The 12118-nt window shown below is 34.8% G+C and overlaps 1 long non-coding RNA gene across 1 annotated transcript in view; it reads left to right on the top strand.

Moving 5' to 3' along the window:
* The window catches only part of LOC145510422 (uncharacterized), a 28453-nt gene extending 20728 nt beyond the window's left edge, over positions 1-7725 (top strand). The window contains exon 4 of the long non-coding RNA XR_014057007.1: positions 5811-7725. This is a non-coding gene — a long non-coding RNA (uncharacterized LOC145510422). The remainder of the gene's footprint in view (positions 1-5810) is intronic.
* The last annotated feature ends 4393 nt before the right edge of the window (positions 7726-12118 follow it).

Below are 12118 nucleotides of genomic sequence, written 5' to 3'. Positions count from 1 at the left end.
GTGAAGTAAGCCAGAAAGAAAAACACCAATACAGTATACTAATACATATATATGGAATTTGAAAAATGGCAATGATAACCCTATATGTGAGACAGAATGAGAGACACAAATGCATAGAATAGTCTTATGGACTCTGAGGGAGAAGGTGAGGATGGGACGTTCTGGGAGAATAGCATTGAAACATGTATATTATCATATGTGAAACAGAACACCATTCCATGTTCGATGCATGAGACAAATGCTCAGGGCTGGGGCAATGGGATGACCCAGAGGGATAGGATGGGGAAGGAGGTAGGAGGGGGGTCCAGGAGGGGGAACACATGTAAACCTATGGCTGATTCATGTCAATGTATGGCAAAAACCACTACAATATTGTAAAGTAATTAGCCCCCAACTAAAATAAATAAATTTATTAAAAAAAAAAAAAAAAGAATCTGCCTGCAACGCAGGAGACCCAGGTTCGATCCCTGGGTCAGGAAGGTCCCCTGGAGACAGAGATGGCTGGGTATCCTCTCCAGTGTGTTTGCTTGGGAAAGCCTAGGGGCAGAGGAGTCTGGAAGGCTACAGTCCATGGGGTCACAAGAGTCGAACTTGACTTAGCAACTAAATCATCAATTAAATGTTTAAAAAAGGTTTTCACTTCTTTGAGAAACTAGTTTAGATACTAAGTTAGCAAGAGTGAGAGGATCAAACAATTTCAATCACTGTAATTGAAACGAGGTCAACAACATCATGTGCAGAAAGGTGTCAAAATGGGATCTGCTGAATTTGAGGTGTATGTATCCTTTGATTTAAAAACTACAGGAATGACAAGAACAAGTTTTGTTGCACTTAAATATAATGTATTTTGCTTCTTATTGTTATAGAAAAAAATGGTGCTGATAGTGATTGCTTGCTGAATTATGAGATTGCTCTTATCCTTTCCTTCTACATCTCACTGTATCAGCTTACTTTCAGTTCACAATGGCATGTGAAATTGTACTTGCTAAAGACAATTTATTCCAGCCAGATACTGTATTTATATATAAATAACTGTGAGGTGTTATTATGTTGGTTCAAGGGGTACTGTACAAGTAAAAAGCACTGAATATAAATAACTAGATGGATATAATTGGCTGAGTGTTGAAAATACAAACTTCTTAAAATAGAATTACTTTTAAGAGTGATTTCTATCATATATAAACATTACATTGTCTTTACCACTTTTTGGAAATATACCTCCTTCTATTCTGCACCAACCAAATTTCATTAAATTAATCCAAACAATTTAAGAGAAAATAATTTTATTTATTTATTTATTTATTTTTGGCTATGCTGGGTCTTCATTCCTGCACTGGCTTTTTCTCTAGCTGCAGTGAGTGGAAGCTAGTCTCTAGTTGCAATGCGTAGGCTTCTCACTGCAGTGGCTTCTCTTGTTGTGGAGCGCGGGCTTCAGTAGTTGTAGCAAATGCGCTCAGTAGTTGTGGCTTCCAGGCTCTAGAGCATGGGATCAGTAGTTGTGGTGCATGGGCTTAGTTGCTCCACGGCATGTGGGATCTTCCTGGACCAGGGATTGAACCTATGTGTCCTGCTTTGGCAAGCGGATTCTTCACCACTAAGCCACCAGGAAGCCCAAGCAATTTTTAAAAGAAAAATATACTTCTTACACCAACTCTCCAGTCTTTATATTTCTTAACCTCACTTTTTCTCACTCTTCAGAGTTGTAAGTGTATATCTATGCACACACACACACACACACACACACACACACACACACACACACACATACACACGAACATATACATGTTCATGGTCACATGTACACCTACCTACAACAAAATTCTTTTCATCTATTTATCTATATCTATACTCCATTGGGTAACTGAGTCATCACTTTAAAAAATCTGCTTCCTACTTCTCTCAGTCTTAATCAGCTTAATCTTGTCCTTTTAAAAATCTACCTTTGACCAATTCCTTGCAAACCACTGCTCCTTCTACTCTATGCATTCTTTAACATACTGCTGTCAGTCTCTCCTGTCACCTCTGAAATAAAATATTAATAATTGTTCCTTCCATCTTTTTGTCCCTCAGTGCTAATTTGCAGTTCTTCTGACTCTAAGACTTCCCTTTAATATTGTAGTCTTTGCTTCTTCAATTCCCCTGGATCCTCAGATTCAGGAAGAGAACACTCCTCACTCCCCGTTTCCACTTTTATTTCATTTAGAATGCACTGCCTGAAATGTGGAATCTTAGTCCCTGAAGTGGAAGTGAAATCCAGTCCCTTAACCACTGGACTGCCAGAGAGGTCTCCCATTCCCACTTCCAGAACTTTGGCTGCACCAGACCTCAGCAACTTAACTCTGTTGACATTTATCCCATCCGTTTAACATACATCCTCATAGCTACTTACTTTAATCCCTAAGACATTCTCCTGCACAGTGACTAGTACCTAGTAGAAGCTCAATAAGTGTTATTTAAATGAGTTTATTCCGAAAATTTAGAACCAGACCTATTTTATTTTCTTAACTCTATTCCCTCTCAATAATCTCTGTGATTTTAATATCTATGTTAATGCTTTATTATTAATACTTTTCCATTTTCCAAAATCTTTATATTCCAGTGAATTTTCTCAACTACTTCGATCATCTGTCAGCACATACATAACTGAGACCTTATTATCGGGCAGAAAGTGTCATCTCCACTCTCTTTTCCTAGGTACATTTCCCACACATTCATTTCTATGTAAATACGTTTTCATTCCTCTTTTGATCATTGGTTTCTTGGCTCCTATAAAAAGTTTATAAATTTACAAGTAAATTCTCACACTTTCTCTTAATTTATCATTCTTACATTCTCTTTAAAAGTCATATATGTGGGTAGAGTAAAAGTTACTCATTTGGATTATTTTATGCTTTTAAGTTGTTGTTTTTTTCAAAATAGTTACACTGCTCTTGCAAGTCAGTATATATTCTTCAGATTGTGTACTTTCTATTAGTTTGTTTCAAAGTTATTGACTTTTTACTCTGTCATCTCCATTCTGCTATTAAGCCCTGCTGCAGCTGCTGCTAAGTCGCCTCAGTCGTGTCTGACTCTGTGCGACCCCATAGACGGCAGCCCACTAGGCTCCCCCATCCCTGGGATTCTCCAGGCAAGAACACTGGAGTGGGTTGCCATTGCCTTCTCCAGTGCATGAAAGTGAAAAGTGAAAGTGAAGTCGCTCAGTCGTGTCCAACTCTTAGCGACCCAATGGACTGCAGCCTACCAGGCTCCTCTGTCCATGGAATTTTCCAGGCAAGAGTACTCCATCTAGTGTATTTTGAAACTTTCTATATTGTATTTAAAATTTTTTTCTCTTTTATTTTTCATCTTTTATTGGAATATAATTGCTTTACAATGTTGTGTTAGTTTCTGCTGCACATCAAAGTGAATCAGCTATATGTATACACACATCCCTTTGCTCTTGGACCTCCTTCCCTCCTCTCAATCCCACTTATCCCGGTCTTCACAGAACACCGAGCTGAGCTTCTTGTGAATAGCAGATTCCCACTAGCTGTCTATTTCACACATGGTAGTGTATGCATGTAAATTGTATTTTTAAATTGAGATTAAAATTTTTCCATTTGATTATTGCATTTGTTTTTCAGGGTTGCTATAACTAATTACCCCAAACTGGGTGACTTAAAACAATAGAAATGTCTTCTTTCCAAGTTCTGGAGGCTGGAAGTCTGGAATTAAGGTGTCATCAGGGCCATGCTCCATCTAAGAACTTTGGAAAGAGTTTTTTCTCACCTCTTCTGGCAATCCCTAGCATTCCTTTGCTTGTGGCAGCAAAACTCCAAGCTCGACCTCCGCCTTTGCAAGGCATCCTGCTGACTGTCTCTTCTGAGTCTGAGTCTATTTTTATATAAAAATCTAATGACTGAATATACAGCTCAAGGGTGAGGACTTCATGTTTACTAGCTACATCAACAAATGGACATCAGTTTGAGCAAGCTCCAGGAGATAGTGAAGGACAGGGAAGCCCGGTGTGCTGCAGTCCATGGAGTCGCAGAGTCAAACTCGATTTGGCAAGTGAACAACAACACATCAACAAAAGCCCTATTTCCAAATGAGGAAGCACCAGTGATTAGGACTCCAACATACTTGATGGGAGAGAGGCATGATTCAATTCAATCTACAATGCTTTTTGTATTTTCTATTTCTGACTGAAGGTTTGCTATCTTTTCTTTGATTACAAAAATATTTTCCTTCACTCTTTGAGCATAACTATAATAGCGTCTTTAAAATCCTTGTCTCATACCAACGCCTGTGTCCTCTCATAGCTGGTGATGTTGATGATCTTTGTTCAACAATAAAGTTTGCACTGTATTACACAATAAGTGCAAATAAGTTTGCACAATATTACATTGTGGAGTCTCTGGATTCTGTTAGCTTCCTCCAACAATTATGATGCTTTTTGATCTAGCATTGAATCCACGTGGTGATGAGGCAAACTACAAACTTTTTGCAGTGGGCAGTTCAGTTTGAGGGTTTTTATTAGCTAGACTGTTTACAGACTGCTGCTTGCATTTGTTGGTGTTAGCTTGGTGTCGGTGTCTATGATGTGGTAGATGTTACACAAGGGACTGGGCTGCCCTTTTCTGTCTCTTTTGTGCAAGGGTTGCCCTCACATTCTGACTCCCTGGTTGTCCTGTCTTGCTAGTTTTTTAGACCTGAAAGAGAGTAGGTTTTCTAAAGGAGCTTGGGTCCACCAGTGCTCTGTTGCAAACCGAGCCTGCCCTGAGGCTAAAGCCACAGGATATCACCTCTTTAGAGTTTATCTTTCCAATCATCTGGTCTCATTCAAAATAGGCCTCCTTTTGTTGACTCTTCAAACCCAAAAGTTCGCTGTTTGATGGTATTTTGCCCAGAGTTTAAAACAATAAATACCTGTAAGAAGGTCAGTCCATTGCAAACTTATTCCATTGTATCAAAAGTGAGACTTAACATCTATTAGATATATTTAAGTGTCTTTGCCTTCTAGCTTTGAAATTTCAAAGTCAGCTTCATATTTTTCTCTTTCTGTATTGCATTCAGGTAAATTCATTAAATCTATCTTCTAATTTATTAAATATCTATTCTTATTGCAAGTTTAAGGAATTCTTTTTTTACTTTCCATTTACATTAACTAGCAGCAAATAAACAAGAAATTGATGGAACAATAATAATTAAGTCAATTGATGATAATAATTCTTTAAGGAGAGTAGTAATGCAGTCACCTACATTTTGTCTAATTTCATTCATTATGTCCCTTTTGCTAATGTTCTCTCTCTTTTTATTCTGAAAGGATTTTTTTTTAACTTTTCCTGTACTCTCTTCTTGACTTCCTGTATCCATATCTATGTCCAAAACAGGGCAAGATAGCATACTTTATCTTTGTAAATTGCTTTCAAAAATCATTATCATCTTACTAATTTTATTGTCTGCAAAATTTGCATTGACTATAGTCACATTTGCCACAGATATAACTCCATTTCCTGGATCCCTGACCAAACACCAGTTTCAGCCAAAGTCGTCTGCATATGTCCGTATAAATCACTTCATAAATTAGAGTCTACATTCCTCACAGAACATGGACTCATTTTGAAACCAGACAAAATAAATCATAAAGGAGCATCATGAAGTTAGAATTACAGCCTGATTTTCATTAAGGGCCTTCAATTAATGTAGCTTAAAGCTTCAAATTCACAATCAAAATATTAAGCAATTATGTTTACCTTAGTTGTTTTTTCTTCCTCTTATCTAAATACACAATTCAATCAGACAGTATTTATTCTTTTTTTTCTTTTCAGGGTCTTCATGCTTTTATCTGCTGGTTAACTTCACCTATGACTTTCAGAGTCCTTTATGGGATTATGGAGAAAGTCAAAAACTATTGCTTTTCAATATTTTGATGTTAAAGAGGATGGAGTCTGGATTTGGTGACATAATATCAACATTTCAACTGTCATCATATTTATTCATTCCTTTAATATTAATTAATCGATTAATCCATTTAACATTGATTGAATGCCTACCATGAGTGAAACATTTGATGGTGACAAATGTTATGTTTTCTGCTTTTAATCTCATAGTTAAGTGATGGAGACTGATGTATTTGAGATAAGTGCTACGAAGTATGGGCATAGGAAAAACGTTTTCACCAGTTATTGCCAGCTAAATGTCTAGTGCAAACCTAAATTAGATGGAATGCTGTCAGGAATCATTGTTCATATTATTGAAGTTATCACTTCTCTAGCTGCTCAAATTCTTTGTTTCTTTATCGGCTAGGGATTATGTAAATTGTTTTCTCTACATGTTAAAAATGTAAGGATGATTGTTTTCTGTATAAATTTTTAAACTTGTCCAAGCATTGTAAGTAGCGTAAAAGGTGAAAAGTGGGAATGTCACATGTCACAGTGTATCAGGGTAATGAGATGTCTAACAAAGACTCATAGACACACAGCCTGCAAAGCACTTCTTTGTATTCACGTTCTTGGTAATTTCACGTTTATAATATAACATAAGCAAAAAGCCTATTTCTTTCAATAGAACCGTGGGTCAACTCGAGGTAAACCATTATTCTATAAAAACATTGTTCAGAAATAACCTAATTAGGTCTCATAACCACATTTCTAAGGGCTACTGTTCTGTTATTATGTGTAAAATATAGGGACACTTCCCAATAAAGTGAAAATGAGGCAAACTGATATGAAATCTACAGGAGCAAGCTGACAAGTTTCCAGACGACAGAGTTATATGTTTTGCATTATTGTTCTGAAGACCTATAGGCTTTGATTACTTGGCACTGCTCTTTTGTTTCCCCATTCTTCCTGGCAGAGCTGCAGATTTAATTTTATCAGTATGAGAAATATGAAGCTAGGGAATTTAATAATTGTTTCACTAGGTAAGGGATGAAGTAAATTCCATTGCCTTTCCTTTGATTACAATCTTCCCTGCTGGTTTAATTAAAAACATCCATGTGAGGAAGAGGAAACATGGTAGAGATCTAATTGTTTTATTGTATTGGATGTAGAGTAGGAACAATGAAATAGAGAGGTTTATAGTTGTAAAACTTAAATGCTTCATGTAAATCTAAAATGCAGACCCAGGTCAGCTACAGACAAATGTCAGTAGACTAGATTCAAAATGCACTGCAGGCAGAAAAGATGACATTTATCAGTCATCCATACATCAGTAAGTAAAACAATTTTAGGGTTGTCTAGACAGGCATCTATTATTTCTTAAATTTAAATCTTTAGTAGAAGGAAAACAGCAGGCATAGGATCTATATTTAGTCTCACAAGAAATGAGACAAAGGCCTGGGAAAAATTTCAAAAACATTTGCAGGGATATATCTGTAGAAAAGAGTCTCATTTCTGTTATTATATGCTGGAAGCAGCCATATTAGTAAATTAGCTTTCTCAGTCACCATGATACAGACTTAAAATATTACACCAAATACTGATATACATAATTCAATTTCTGATCTTTGGATCAGAAACATGCCAGTCAAATTTTAAAGAGAGAATCTTTATGAAATTTTTTATAAGTTTTTGTTCTTTTACTTGTTACTAAATTAGAAAATTGTTTGTAATACCAGTTTTGAAAATGGTAGAGTTAGGTAGCAGGATATTAAATGTGCTAGCATTGTGAAAATGTTATCCAAAAAGTGTTCCAATACTTAGAATTACATGATATTTCAGATCTGAAAACTTAAAAGCAAAAGCAAAGGAGAAATATAGAGAAACAACAAGCAAAAAACAGCACAAATGAAATCAATCTTAGCATATCAGTTGAGGGACTATTTTGAAATTTTATTTTTCCTGCTGCTATTTTATTTTACTTTTTAACTGCAACTACAATTTTTAGTGGTATAACTTTATTGTTGGATAATTTTTTTCTAGGATTAATAATATCCTTTCTAGATATGTAGAATATCTAATCCATAAATTACAAGTCTTCATCCCTGTCTACTATGGAGAATATATAAGCTCTACTACTTTTTACTGTTTAATTCTAAACAATTCTTTTTTCCTTACTTTCTTTTTTTAAAAGTAAATTTATGATTTTTAAAAGTCATCCCTAGTTTGGATCCAACAATTTATTTAAAACTATCAATGACCTTGGTTTACTAGCAATGATGTATTTTAATGTACTTTTTGAATGTTGAGAAATCATGGCATTTTACTGCCATCTATTCACTGGCTTTCCAGTAAGTGCATTTTCACCCTCCCCTCAAAACATACACCAGATATACGTCTTTGTGATGAACATTATTGTGCTAAACATATTACATAGTGAAGATTATTTCAGTCCACTGCTTTTAGATCTTATAGCTGTAAATCACAGCTTTTAAATATTTATAACATTCCCTTGAACACTTAAGGGAGAGAGACAAAATAAAATTTTTCATTGGGTCCTACAGTAAAAATGTTTGTGCTGGTTAAAAAATGCTACAGCTTTTTTTTTTTAAAGAAATTAAATTTCACCAAATGACTTCTCTGTAAAGCTTTAGTTTTGAATGAATTTGTCTGAACTTTCCCTCGTTAACGTCAAAATAATTGCTAATAAGCAGGTCCTTAATATAATGCAAAGATCTCTTTGTAATTTTAATTTTTGCTTTATCTGGAATATCCTTTGGTTTCTAGTGATAATCATCAAGCTCATTGTTCTTCAGACAAAAATTTAAGAGGCAATATATACTGCCAAAACACATAAAATCAAACAAATTAATCTTCATTTCCATTTAAAGTACACATTTCTCTAAGACCAGCTTCAATGCATGGTTCAAATGCATAACATAAAGTTGACTTAATGCTGCTCAGTGAAGACACCTTGCCTATGAAAGAGAAGCGGACACCGTTTTCTGAAATCCAGAGAGACAGAATAACGCTGTTCTAGACAAAACATTGAAAACAGGAGTACCCTAGTATTCCTAAAATCCACCAAGACATCATAAATTAATTTGGGGTTCATATTCGAGATTTTTATAACAAGCCTGATTTGCTGCTTTTAATTATGTGGTGAGAATTTTTTAGCTTTTACTTCTTACACCTGCTTTGCCAGTGGTATCCACTAGGTGGCGATATAATTATATTTTTTTTTCTTTAGGTTGAGGACAACTCGAGCATTTATGATGTTCTGTGAAAGGAATATTCATCGTCGCAATTAGAACATGCATCTTTTAATTGGTGTTTCATAAATACTGTTACGTCAATCTATATTTGCCTGAATAGTATTTGTGTGTCAATCTACATTTCCTTTTTGGTTGTTGTTGTTTCTATGTTTTATTATAGATTCTAAAATATAAACTATTGATTGAATTGGTTTCATTTTTATAACGTCTTCTCTATATGGAAATACACAATTGAATGGGTATTCTCAATTTCAGAGTACAGTTCAGCGTAATCCCCCGAATTATGTAGAGATGCTTTGAGACTAAGTACAGGTTGTTGGCAGGGATTTAACTGGAGGGGTTAGAGAAAAAGAGGCAAGAAATTTTCCTTTTTTCTCTAAGCCTGGTGAGAATACTCCACTCAGGTCTATAGCTGCTAAGAAGCAAAGGGTATGAAAGCAAATGAAGTGGTTCTCAGATCCTGCAAGATTCCCTCTTCATAAAAATCTGTCTCTCTCTCTCTCCTCCCCCCCCCACTTCGTTCTTGCTCTTTCCTTCCCTTCTCTTTCCGTTCTTTTGTTCTCTTTCTTCTCTTTATGTATATTTATATTTAAATCATTATCTATCCATCTAAGTGGATATATATTTGTATCTATCCATATGGATATCCAAATCTATCTAGATGGATATAAATACATGTATGTATATACATTTATATGAAGTTTTTAATAATGCAATTTATGCCACTTGTACATCACCTGCAAAAATACACAGTTAAGGATTTCATTTTAAAAACCAAGAAACGAGGAGTATCCTTTTTTTAAGAGGACTCCATTTGTTTCTGTATTTCATGTTCTATTTGTTTGCTTTATGGAGAATGGTTTGCTAATTATATATTGCTAGAAATAAAGCACTGCATTTTCTCCTAGTTGCTTGTTTTGCAAGAGGACGCAGTGTTTCCTGTGAGCCTTGTTCAATTACCTTTCTGGTAGCTGGTGAGTTTAGACTCTTCGGGCAGAAGACTAAAGGATATTCTTCCCCACTTAAGAACAAACTAGACGTAAAACAAAGGACCTATATTAACTGTTTTAAATCTGTGGGGCGGGGTGGTGGTGGGAAATTTCAAAAGTTAGTTTAAAGTGATGTTCTGAGTTAGCAAGCACAGTAACTAATGCTTAGAGAATAGCCTCCCTCACTCTCTTCCCGGGAAATACAATCCTCATATTTAAGGATCTTTCTGCCAATACCTCTTCACAACTATTGTGACATGTACACACAAAGGTGCATTTGTAAAGGACAGCATCTGTACCAAAGACATGTTGAAATACACACACAGACAGACACACACACACAAAGGGAAGTGGATTCATCAAGCCCATATATTTGATAGTATGTAAATGTACCCACTGTTTTAGATTTGATGAAACATTATTCTCTCATTCTCTGGGATTGTCTGTGCTTCTGATCCTTTAATTCTATATTACCTTGCTCACTGTAACTTTAATTCTATGCTACCATGCTCACTGTAACTTTAGCTAGCCAGATTTCAAGCAACTTTATTTTTTTTTAAATAAAATAACATTTCATCTATGGAAAGTAAATAAATCATGCTCAGAGCAATACCACCTTTTCCAATTTGAGTCAATGACCTATTCACATTGTTAAAATCAGTGATATAATTGCTCTTAGATTCTAAAAACTTTTTAAGTCCAAAGCATTTAAAGCAAGTTACTGTCTCAAAATCTCCAGTTGCTTTCATTTGGTAGTATTGTTGCAATGATAACGGTTTTGTGGTTTTAGACTTTTCATTTAGTTTCTAATTGAAATAGAGACAAATGTTACTGATTATGAACTTGTTACATTTTATAATTAAACATAGTAAATCATCAAAACACAAATAGAGTCAATCTTCACACTTATGTAAAGAAGTGAAAAATAATAACAGTGTAAGTATTGTTGCTTCAAAGGGCAGACACATGTTAAGAATTCATATTTTTTTTTACCACTCCATCTCAATGTTATGGCAATATTTTTAAGAAATGCAAGAAAAAGCAAAGAAAAGAATTGGATGGTGCATTTTTGTTTATAGTTTTGATGATCAGAAATATTTTTGTGTGTACTAATGCTAACCTGTTTTGATACTGATACCATTATAGGTGGTATTGATACTGGTTTTCAAACATCAGTTAATATCAGTGTTCATCTTCTACAGAAATGATAAATGCAAGAGAGTGGCTAATTTACCTGAAAGAAACAAAAATTATCATGAACTTGTAAATGATCTTTCTCACCTCCTTTTGCTGCATACAGACCTCTTGTCTCATACAGACTCTCCATTCTTTCCAAACTATATTTAAAAATGCAAGAATACTAAACAAGTTTTAGTACTAAATTTTATTTCTATGACTCTTTAGGATATCCGAGTGGGGAGTAATTTTTACTACTAAGCTAGATTTTGTTGTTGTTGTTATTCAACACCTTTTCTGAGCCAAGAACAATCATAATCTCTGATGGTGACCTGAATTGTGTGAATTGGTGAAATGGTGACTAGGTTGCCTAGTAATCTGACTTTGACCAAATTATTTAAAGTATTCCCCAATTAAGCTCATGTATAAAATTAAAATGATTAATTTTTCATTTTGAAATTAATTGAATTAATGCATGTGAAGTCCTTAAAAACTGTCTGAAACTTAAACGTAAAATGTTACCTACTATTAGAAATACAGGGAGTCTAGAAATGTTTAAGCACTTCTTGATATTACTTAGCTTATTTTCAAATATTCCTGCAGGGCATTTGACACTCTTCTTTTATATTAACATTTATTCCTTTATCTAAAAAGAATCCAAAGATATTTTGTTTCCCAGGGGTATTGAAAGCTTGTGGCTAAAAGATATAACTTGACTTTCCCAGAGTTTTGAACCTTATAAAAAAAAACAGAGCTTAGGTTATGGAGACAGTGTTCCATGCCATGCTTTATTCACCAAACATGCTACCTAATAAAA

This window comes from Giraffa tippelskirchi, chromosome 6, assembly GCF_054371585.1.
Source record: "Giraffa tippelskirchi isolate mGirTip1 chromosome 6, T2T-mGirTip1v1.2.pri, whole genome shotgun sequence".
Taxonomy (NCBI): domain Eukaryota; kingdom Metazoa; phylum Chordata; class Mammalia; order Artiodactyla; family Giraffidae; genus Giraffa; species Giraffa tippelskirchi.
The sequence above is the reverse complement of the archived record's forward strand: the minus strand, read 5'-3'. Positions and strand labels throughout refer to the sequence as shown.